Source organism: Onychomys torridus, chromosome 7 (genome assembly GCF_903995425.1).
Source record: "Onychomys torridus chromosome 7, mOncTor1.1, whole genome shotgun sequence".
Lineage (NCBI taxonomy): Eukaryota > Metazoa > Chordata > Mammalia > Rodentia > Cricetidae > Onychomys > Onychomys torridus.
This window is the reverse complement of record NC_050449.1, coordinates 34,917,259-34,926,835: the sequence shown is the minus strand read 5'-3', so window position 1 is coordinate 34,926,835 and position 9,577 is coordinate 34,917,259. Positions and strand designations below refer to the sequence as shown.

The window sequence follows — 9,577 nt, the reverse complement described above, 5'->3', positions numbered from 1 at the left end:
AAGGACAGCCTTTCTCTTCTGGGTTAATGTCCCACCATTCCACAGGAAAGCTTTCTTGATAGGCTAAAAGTTGAGTCCTACAGACAACACTTCTCCATGCAAAGCAAAAACCAAAGCATGTGAAGAAAGTGCACCATCTGTGTCTGGCATGTTCCCCCCCTCTCTACATACATGAGCTACATATAGTCATTCTAATTCAGAAATAATATATATAAATATACATATATATATATATCCTCCTCATATATGCTACAGAAGAATGACTTCTAGCTGTCCTTGAACAGTGTGGCTCTAAAGAGGTGACAAAATGTATCCACAAGAGTTTCATATAGACTTTCTGTTGTTATTGCTGAGAGAGCCTGCACAGAGAAACAAACAAAGTTCTTAAGGGAATTCTTGGTACCACACTGGAGCAAAAGCGAATTTGAAAGTTCCAGAGCCGTCTAGAATCCCATCAACTTTTCACCCTGGCTTCTGTTTCAACTCTTCAGCTCACACTGTTGGAAGGAGACAAATATAGCCAGTTTTGCTTTGATCTGTGGTCAGCTTGGCTTTCCAATCCTGGCACAATGGTGACATTTAAGAGGGGAAGGGATGAAATTATTTTCATTCCAGCCTTTTAAGCATGATAAAGACTTTGAAAACTGCTCTAGGCAAAATATGAATTTGGATGTAAACAGAATATCTTTTGCTGTTGTTTGTTGTTTTTCATTTTGTGGGTTTTTTTCTTCCTTAAATTAAAAAGTTCTTCTTCCTCCTTGCTGGGTATTTACCGAAGTATAAATAGGCAGACCAACATGTCCACCCCCTCAATCATCTTGTTTATTAAGGAAAGGACCCAGTGGCCTGCACTTGCTGAGTGATGGGGGAGGGTATTGCTGCAAGGTGCAACCCACACCACAGCCAGAACCAGAGCAGCACTGTCAGCCAATCCTTATCACTTTCTGAAAAAGATCATCATAACTCGAGAACAATTGGACTCCAGAAAACAAAACAAACCCTTGTGTGCATGTCTATTTACTCAGCACTGAGCAGTCAGCTGTCTGAATCCCTGGAATTCTTGCTGCCTCATGGCCAACCCAAGTCTCCTAATCTGACAGCTGAGACCAGTTAGAGGTGACATGGGAGTCGGGTGGACCTCTTAATTAACCTCACCCATCCTGGAACAAAAGGTCTGTTTCCTCCTCTTCAGCTCCACTCTCCAGTTCTACCACTCTGAAAGGCAACCTCAGGAAGGCAAGGAGAACAGGAGAAGGTGAGTGAACAGTAGTGGCAAACAGGCAAAGCCCGTGGACTGTGAAATTGCCTAACAGACACATACCTATAGACACAAGCTTGTGTGGACGATCAGCACAAGTTCGGATCTACGGGTTTGTGGCAACAGGCTTCAGTATCTTCTCTTGTGTGTGGGTTGACTGTTTGAAGATAAAATGTTAAAACCATTAGTCCAACAAAAGAGTTTGCCATTGGGTCATTTAGTCCAACAACAGATTATGCCGTTGGGTCATTTCATGCCAGAGATGGAAGGGTTTCAACCTACTCTCAAAGGGTGACCTTAAAAAGGTCTCCTGTCGTCTCTGGCAGACCTCCTGGTTTTTCATTCACTTGATGCAGTGGGCTTTGGGTGAACTTCATTTGATCAGAATCCTCATCTATTTAGTCCAAACTACTGTTAGTATGGCTAATAAGTGGAATGAGACAGATCCTAAACGAGAGAAAAAGAACCCAGGAACAAGGTAATTCTTTTAGATTCTGCAATTCCATAGTAAAGGATACTAAGGTTCTGCCCTTTTAAATTTGCATGTTAGAAAGAAAAAAACCAAAAGCAAGTGGAATTATCCAGCAGCAAGTAGCGCTAACAACTTAGAAGAGAGCTTTCTCAACACATCTTAGCAGAAATTTCACTCTACAAAACTGGAAGGGTCATCTTCAAGAAAAGCTGTAGCTTTGTGCCATCCCTTCCCAAACCCATTATTGGCCCAAATGTGAGCAATACGCAAGTTTGGGTGTATTTTGAAAAATAAGCTGTAAGAGGACATATATCACTGCTACCCCTTTAAACTATTGAAGGGCATAAGGTTGGCTCTATTTCCTTGTTATGAGGAGATTTCATTTGTCAACATGCAATCAATATTTCTGCAAAGCTAAAGCTCCATAGGAAGAATGAATCTTCAAGACAAGGGACTTTCATGAATGGCCTCTCCTGTGAGCTGTGTGGCAGACATTGTCATAACAAAAATCACATCAGGGAAACTCATTGGACGTTTAAACAATTCCTTCCCTAGATGTCAGGAAAACCATACATCTTGTGCTTTTGAACAACCTTACCAGAGGCATTTTTTTTTTTAATTTCTGTTAGCTGGAAACTATGAAGTTGGGCCCTCAAAAAGATCTGCTTCACCTTGTCAAGCGGACATTCACTCACTGAGAGCCCAGAAGATAAACTGAGGCTCCACTAACAACAATAAAAGCTGAATTGGGGAGCTATTCATAGAGCAGGCCAGGCTTCATGCATGCATCCTAAGACGACACATAAAACAGGAGCCTAGGAAAACAAGAGGGCCTGAAACGCTACCATGGTATTCCTCGTCAGCCCCATTCACTCCAGATATGCCCACAGTGTGCAGAGGTGGGTGGTGATGCAGAGATGGACAGTCTGAGAACCAGCCCAAGCAGTACCCAAACCACGAATCCCCCTAAATTTCTCTACATCATTTACTTAAAAAACATTCATTTCCCTTAATAAAAACCATAGGTGTTTTACATAATTCTTGAGCTTCTGATTTTCCGTTGATCTCTCTGACAAAGGAATAGGGACAAGGACATTTAAAACTGGACACTGATCACTGTGGATGGTTGCTGAGAAATGGGAGTTTAGTTCCTATTGACAGTCTAAGGGGATGGGTTCCAGCTCCCCAATTAATCAGAACTAATTTTTAATACAGGCTAAGTCATCCTCATCAAAGGGGTATACCACCATACCTAGTTAAAATTCAAAACTTTTTAACCACTGACCTGATGACTCAAGAAAAATCAATCCCCCCCCAAATGATGCCAAGGGACATGTTATAGTGGTAACATAAATGCACTGAGAACCTCCAGGCTATGTATACATGACGTACTCAAACATTAGTAACTTTGTGTTCAGACTTGGGCCCCATCATCAAACCACCTCATATTTGAAAACATTCTAATTTTTTAAAATCACAAATAGGAAACACTTCTCCACCATTTCAGATAAGGAATATTCAAACGACACTGTGGCTAGTGCAACAATTGTGTGCATTATTCGTCACCGGTGACCTAAGATCTATCAAGTGGAGCCTGGCCACCTTCGCACAGCACCACCTATGCCTCCCCCAAGATACCCTGAGACCACAGAAAGGAACTCAATCCTGTGTTTCCCTCAAGACCATGTTTCTTTCTTTCTTTTCTTTTTTCAAATACAGGATAGAGGGCTACACATTCAAATGTACTAAGATCAGCTTCCAAAAACCTAACATTTTAAATTCAGAAATCAAAATAAGAGAAGATTTAAATATTAATGTTAGGAGAGGGTAAGTTTGTTTGCCTTCCCTGAAGTAGCCGTTGAATGCCTTCTTCAAGAAATTTCTTTGTGCTGGAAAAGAACATGGGGATTCTTTTTTTCCCCAAAAAGGACATTCTGGGTCATTCCATGAGACAAGATTTCATAGGGTTCTATCAGACAACAACAGAATGGGAAAGCATGAGGCTGGCACTTACAAACAGCGGGGAAGGTAATTTGGGGGACACCAGACCACAGATGCCTGTAAACCTTTCTAGGTGGCAGGAAGTGGCTCAATGACACCAAAAGGAAGCTTCCTGTATCATGATAGCTAGGCTCAACATCCACCCACTCAGTGGATGTTAGAGTTCCAGAAAGTATTCACTTGTCACCAGGTCAAACAGAAATTAAAATATCAATAACAACTTTCTGAGATTTATATGAACCCTGTATCATGAAATTTAGAATATACTTATCCAAAGAGTCACAGAGTTCAAAGATAGTGCCTACTTTTTAAATGCATTCCACCCAAATTGCTTTCAAAAGAAGCACTCGCTATTAGGAAATTAATTTTTGAAACTCTCTAACTCCACAGAATCAAGGACCAGTACAGGTAGGTGGATTGGTTATAAAATTATAAAATTAGTGACATCAAAAAAATAATTGTCAATGCCCTAAAGACTATGGTATTTGAGGAAATGGAAAGTTTGGGAGTAAATAGAGAAAAATGCCATTACCTGGAAAATCGAACTTCTCTTGAGTGTTTTTGAAGCAGTCTCCATGTTGCCGGTGTCTTCAAATCAGTCGCCCCTGCCTGGAAAACAAGACATTGAAAACATTTTGTAAGTGGGTCAGGAATCAACTTACAAACCTTTGTTTCTCAGTTGGCTTCTTTTTGTCTCTCAATTCTTTCGTAAGTTAAATCATAAGTAGCCTCAGGTGAATGATAAAAAGAAATATTTTTTTAAAAAACCCTAAATCTATTCCTACAAACAACAACAACAACAACACTTGGACATGCCATGCTTATTTCTAGAATGACCCATAATAAAAATGTTCTGCAAATAAGTAACTTCACATCCCCCACCCCCTGGAAATTCCCTGGCTACCAATGGACTGTAAAAAGGAATTTTTCCAGGAAAATCATCAAATAGGAACGTGAAGTCTCAGAATATTCCCAAATTCCAATGTTTTCTACCAGACTACTTGCTCAATCAACATGGTAGTAGAGAGGCCACTAATAGTTAGGGATGGGAAGGCATCATGGGCGCACAGAGTGATGATGACTTGGCATGATGTGGCACCCTCCCCTCCCCAAGAACATTCTAACTTTTTAATTGCTCATCAGCTTGGGAGTTATCTCGTCTCTACCAACAAGGGCTGTTCCAAAGGAGCAGATATCTCACAGTGATTGGTTCCCAAGTCTGCCCCTCCTCTCCCACAGCAGGGCTCTTGGCTTGGGTTCCCCTGTCCTTTCTCATCCCACCAGCCACGGTTTCCACTGAGATTGGCCTTATTCCTGTCCCTTCACCAGGGTAAGGGAGACTTGCATGGCTCCCTGCTGACAAGGGCTCTAAGGTCTGTGCGTCTTTGGACTGGAGCACCAAGTCTGTATGTCCTACAGACATCCTTCATTCTGATGTGACAGGGACAGTGTCCTGGGTGTTCCTTGATGGAGAAAAGAAGCGGGGGTGAGGAAAGGGAAAGGGAGACTAGAGGTGAGGAGAGAGGGGGAAGCAAGATAGAGGAGAAGAGAAAGAAAAGGGGGGGGAGCTTGCTCACATCCTCCTTCAGCATTCACCGTGGCACCCAGCATCACAGAGCAGGGAGAGATTCTGGCCTCCTGTAGCTTCTTTGCTTTTCTAAGGCCTTATCTTTCACTCTCTGAAGTCTCTCTTTTGTGCGTGCCTGTGTATATGTATGTATTTGTATGCGTGTATGTGTGTATGTATCTGTGTGTGTGCCTGTGTGTCGGTATGTATGTGTGTATGTTTGTGTGCATATGTGTCTGTATCTATCTGTGCATCTGTGTCAGTGTGTGTCTCTGTATGTGAAGATACAGCTGCTTCCACAAAAGAAGTACGTCCAGCCAGGCAGTGGTGGCGCACACCTTTAATCCTAGCCCTCGGGAGGCAGAGGCAGGCAGATCTCTGAGTTCAAGGCCAGCCTAGTCTACAAAGCAAGTTCCAGGACAGCCAATGCTACACAGAGAAGCTCCGTCCTGAAAAAAAAATTTTTTTTTAAAAAGCCCACCAAGTAGTTGCTTCTCCCAGGGTAGTTCACTGGTGCCCCCACGCCATGTTTCACCATACTTTTTCTACCTCTGATATTGCTACAAGATCCCTAGAATGTGGCATAGGAAAACCTCCCAAGAATACAATATGGTCCTGAAGCCAGCCACTTTAAGCTGAATTAAGTCTTTTCCCAGGAAAACCTGAATTGAAGGAAGGAAGCAGGGGGAAGAGTCATCTAACAACAGGGCATGCTACTCCTGTTCTTTCAAGCAAAGCCGGATCAGACACTGCCATTTATAATCTTCCCACTACACACTCCTGTACTTTAAAAAAGAAAGAAAGAAAGAAAGAAAGAAAGAAAGAAAGAAAGAAAGAAAGAAAGAAAGAATTTCAGAAAAATGGCAAATGACAGTATGTGAGGGTCATCTAAAGAACAAAGACCTGAAAACGGTCTGATAGAATAAAGTCGGGTGAAAAATAAGCTCTCGGATTATTTGGGTGCTGTGGTTCTATCTTCGTAATTAAGGAAATGTCTGAACCCGCTTGATGTTCCCTGAGAGCAGATGTACAGCTGAGACCAAGAACTGGAGAGTGGAGACTGGGACCGAGTTTGCTTTCAGCACACTTGGGGAGACAAAGGAGGAGAAGGTTTTGCCAGTCACAGCCGCTTCATCAGCAGCTGGCTACGAAAGAGGCTTTCACTTGGGAAGGATCAAGTTTGCTCACAGTGACAATCTTCTTCCTTTCTTAAGACACCCAGGTGCCAGCCCACAACTTCTCCTCTAGCTGTGTTGTCAACAAAGCCAGGGAGAGGGATTCAAAGGAAAAATAGTGGGCTGCCGCCGATTCTGACACAGAAACATTAGGCGTCTGTCATTTCTTTAATGCACGTGAACTGTGTGCTGCGCAAGCGTCCCCCGGAGGCTGGCCAACCTTTACACTTCCTACTCAAAGGCAGGTTTTGTTCTTGAGAAGGCATGGCACAATTATATTAGAATGTAGGGGTGCTGAAGAAAAGATAAAGTCGCTTGCATCCTGTAAGGAAGAGAATAAGCAATCTCTAATGGGCCAGTACATTCCTCAGAGCTCTGACTGTTACAGTCGGATCCCCGCCAAGAGGAAAGGTTGGAAAAGCCTGAAGCCTCCACGAGGCCCTTGAAAGGAAGCAACCACCTAACCTGAGTGACTAGAATCTTACGACCCAGAATGCCCTGTGCTTACTGAAGGGTACGGAGCCACTTACAGGGGCAGACATAGTTACCCCTCCATACCTGCATTTCACCCTATCACCAGCAAGTTCCAATGTTCTCATCTGGGTTTCCTGATTTCCACATTTCCTTATTTAGAATAACAATCAGCTAAATAGATTACAAATTTATATAGCCTCTGATAAATAGGGTTTAGGAAGGTAAGATCCCCCACGTTGCCAATTCTACTTCTCAGTCATATTTTCCCTCCCCTCCCACATAGATGCGCACACACACAATCTGTTGCCTGCTTAACCGTATCAGAATGACAAGCAACATCTGTTTGTAAGAGAGCCAAAATCAAACCTTCATCCTTTTGGGCTACATTCCTTTTCTCTTTCTCCTCTGACTCTAAAATCAGAGGGAGGAATAAAGGACAATGTCAAGATTTCATAGGTGTGGCCCCAGGACAGTGTCATTTCGCTCCTCCGGTCTGCAAGGGAAGGTGGTTTCACTCAGTACAGCAGCAGTTAAGGGTGTCTTCCTTGAGCATGCCCAGTCACACCAAAGCCAGCCGAGCGAAGCCCCGAAAGTCAGGCTCTGCTAGTAGCTTTCCAGTTATCTTCTGATCAGAACTGTGGGGACTTTGGCATCGGGCGAGGGATGAAAAAGAGAAAGGAAGACAGGGCAAAAGGGGAAGGAGGGACAGAGAGAAGGGGAGCTCTTGTGTCTCCCCTCTTTTGTGACACAGGACCATCTCACACATGTCACACACAGGAGCATGCAAGAGGGGCAGCTAGAGGCCTAGGCAGGAATGCGTGAAACTGAACATCAGCAAGGGGCTCTGTCTATGGACACCCCCAGAGACCAAGATTTCTGGAAAGTCCCCAGTGATCCACAGACGCACAGTGCAAAGACTCAGAGCTGTGTCCGTGGGGTGGGGAAGGAAGGAGATAGCAATGAAACCCTTGCTCTTCAGCGTAAAAGATTTTGCCCTAGCAGAAGGGTAAGAGGAGCCTGCTAAGACTCAACTCCCATTTCACTTGGGATTTGGAAGAAACCCACACACACCGAGGGAGAAATAAATCCAGACAAGTTGCTAAGGAGACTTGTGTAAACTCCAAGCACAGACATATTTCTTGGCCTTTCCCCTGCACAGCATCTCATATTCCGAGCACGCAGCTCTGCAGCAGCCTTGCACCAACCTTCTGCATTAATCTTAGCCTTAGCCGAGCAGACTGGCAGAGCTCACTGGTTGGAGATATCACATTCTTCAAACTTAACAAGTTAAAGGTGTGTGTGTGTGTGTGTGTGTGTGTGTGTGTGTGTGTGTGTAAAAGAGAGAGAGAGGGGAGAGGGGAGAAAATGAGTATTGTGTGAGATAGTATGTATATGAGAATGTGTGTATAAGAGAGAGGGGGGGAGAGAGAGAGAGTAGTTATGGGGAGAAAGTAGAGGAATCTTAATTTGGAATTTTTAAAGTAACAGTATTGAACAAAGAATATTCACATTGTATATTTCAGGAGCAGAGAGAAAATGGATAGGTAAATTCTGGAAAATTCCCTTTGCCTGTACATTTGGCTTTGCTCTTTGCTCTTAGACTTTCCTCTCCTACATGTCCAGTCAAAATCCTGTCCTGTTGCACATGTAAGCAGAACTTCTATCCCTGTACATGACCATGTGGGGACCCATGTTTCTAGAACACAGCACATTCTATCAAGCAGGAACCTGCCCTTCTGCCTTCCTGCTCTGTGGAGTCCACAGAGTTCAGCTCTTGCAAACACACTGGGGCAATCCCGAAGGCCTGGAACTCCATCCTGCTAAAATGTGATGCCAGCCAGCCTTTTGGAAGAGAACTTTCAGACTGATCACATTCTCTGAAACAGACAACCCCTCCCAGAGTGACCCAACTCCAGCCACAGCTAATATCTGTCAACATTTGATTTAGGGGGAAATTAACATTTTCTTGTCAGACAGAGATGTTTGTGCTGTAGAAGTCAATATTTTCTTTTCTCAGCCTCCTCTATTAGAATTTCTGTGATTTTTCCCCCCAGGACAGAGAGAAAATAGAAAAATATAGTCCAGATTATTGTTCAGAGTGCCGAGGTAAACATATGTGTCCCAAAGTCTGGCCTGGGATATGTCTGTGTTCTATTTGTATATTTGCATGCATGTAACTATTGTATGATTCTGGATGAATATTTGCAAGTGTGTGCACCCACTCGTATGTGTGTGTGTTTGTGTGTGCAGCTTGTGCATGAGTCTGCATATATGCACGTGTCTTTCATGCATTTGTTTTGTGGGTTTGTATCTGTTTAACATGTTTGTATATAGTTGTATACTTGTGTGTTTTCTCATCTGTATATTTGTGTATGCCTCTCTTGGTGTATGTGTGTTTCACTGCCTTGCCTGGAATGATAATATTAATAACAAACACACAAAGGTAGCTGGGGGAGGGACATCTATCTGCTCAGGGTCTCTCCAAACCAAGAAGGTTTACATTTGCCACCAACTGTAATAGATAAACCACATCGAGGGGCCGCCAAGCAAACATATGATGTCACAGATTTTGGATGGGTGGCCATGGATGAGAGGCTGTGGAAGAAGGGACAAAGTCTCTGCATTTGTGC

The 9,577-nt window shown here is 43.3% G+C and overlaps 1 long non-coding RNA gene across 1 annotated transcript in view; it reads right to left on the bottom strand.

The window, feature by feature from the left end:
* Positions 1-4,265: 4,265 nt before the first annotated feature.
* LOC118587406 overlaps positions 4,266-9,577 on the bottom strand; it is a 159,549-nt gene continuing 154,237 nt past the window's right edge. Inside the window, exon 5 of the long non-coding RNA XR_004945456.1 lies at positions 4,266-4,340. This is a non-coding gene — a long non-coding RNA (uncharacterized LOC118587406). The remainder of the gene's footprint in view (positions 4,341-9,577) is intronic.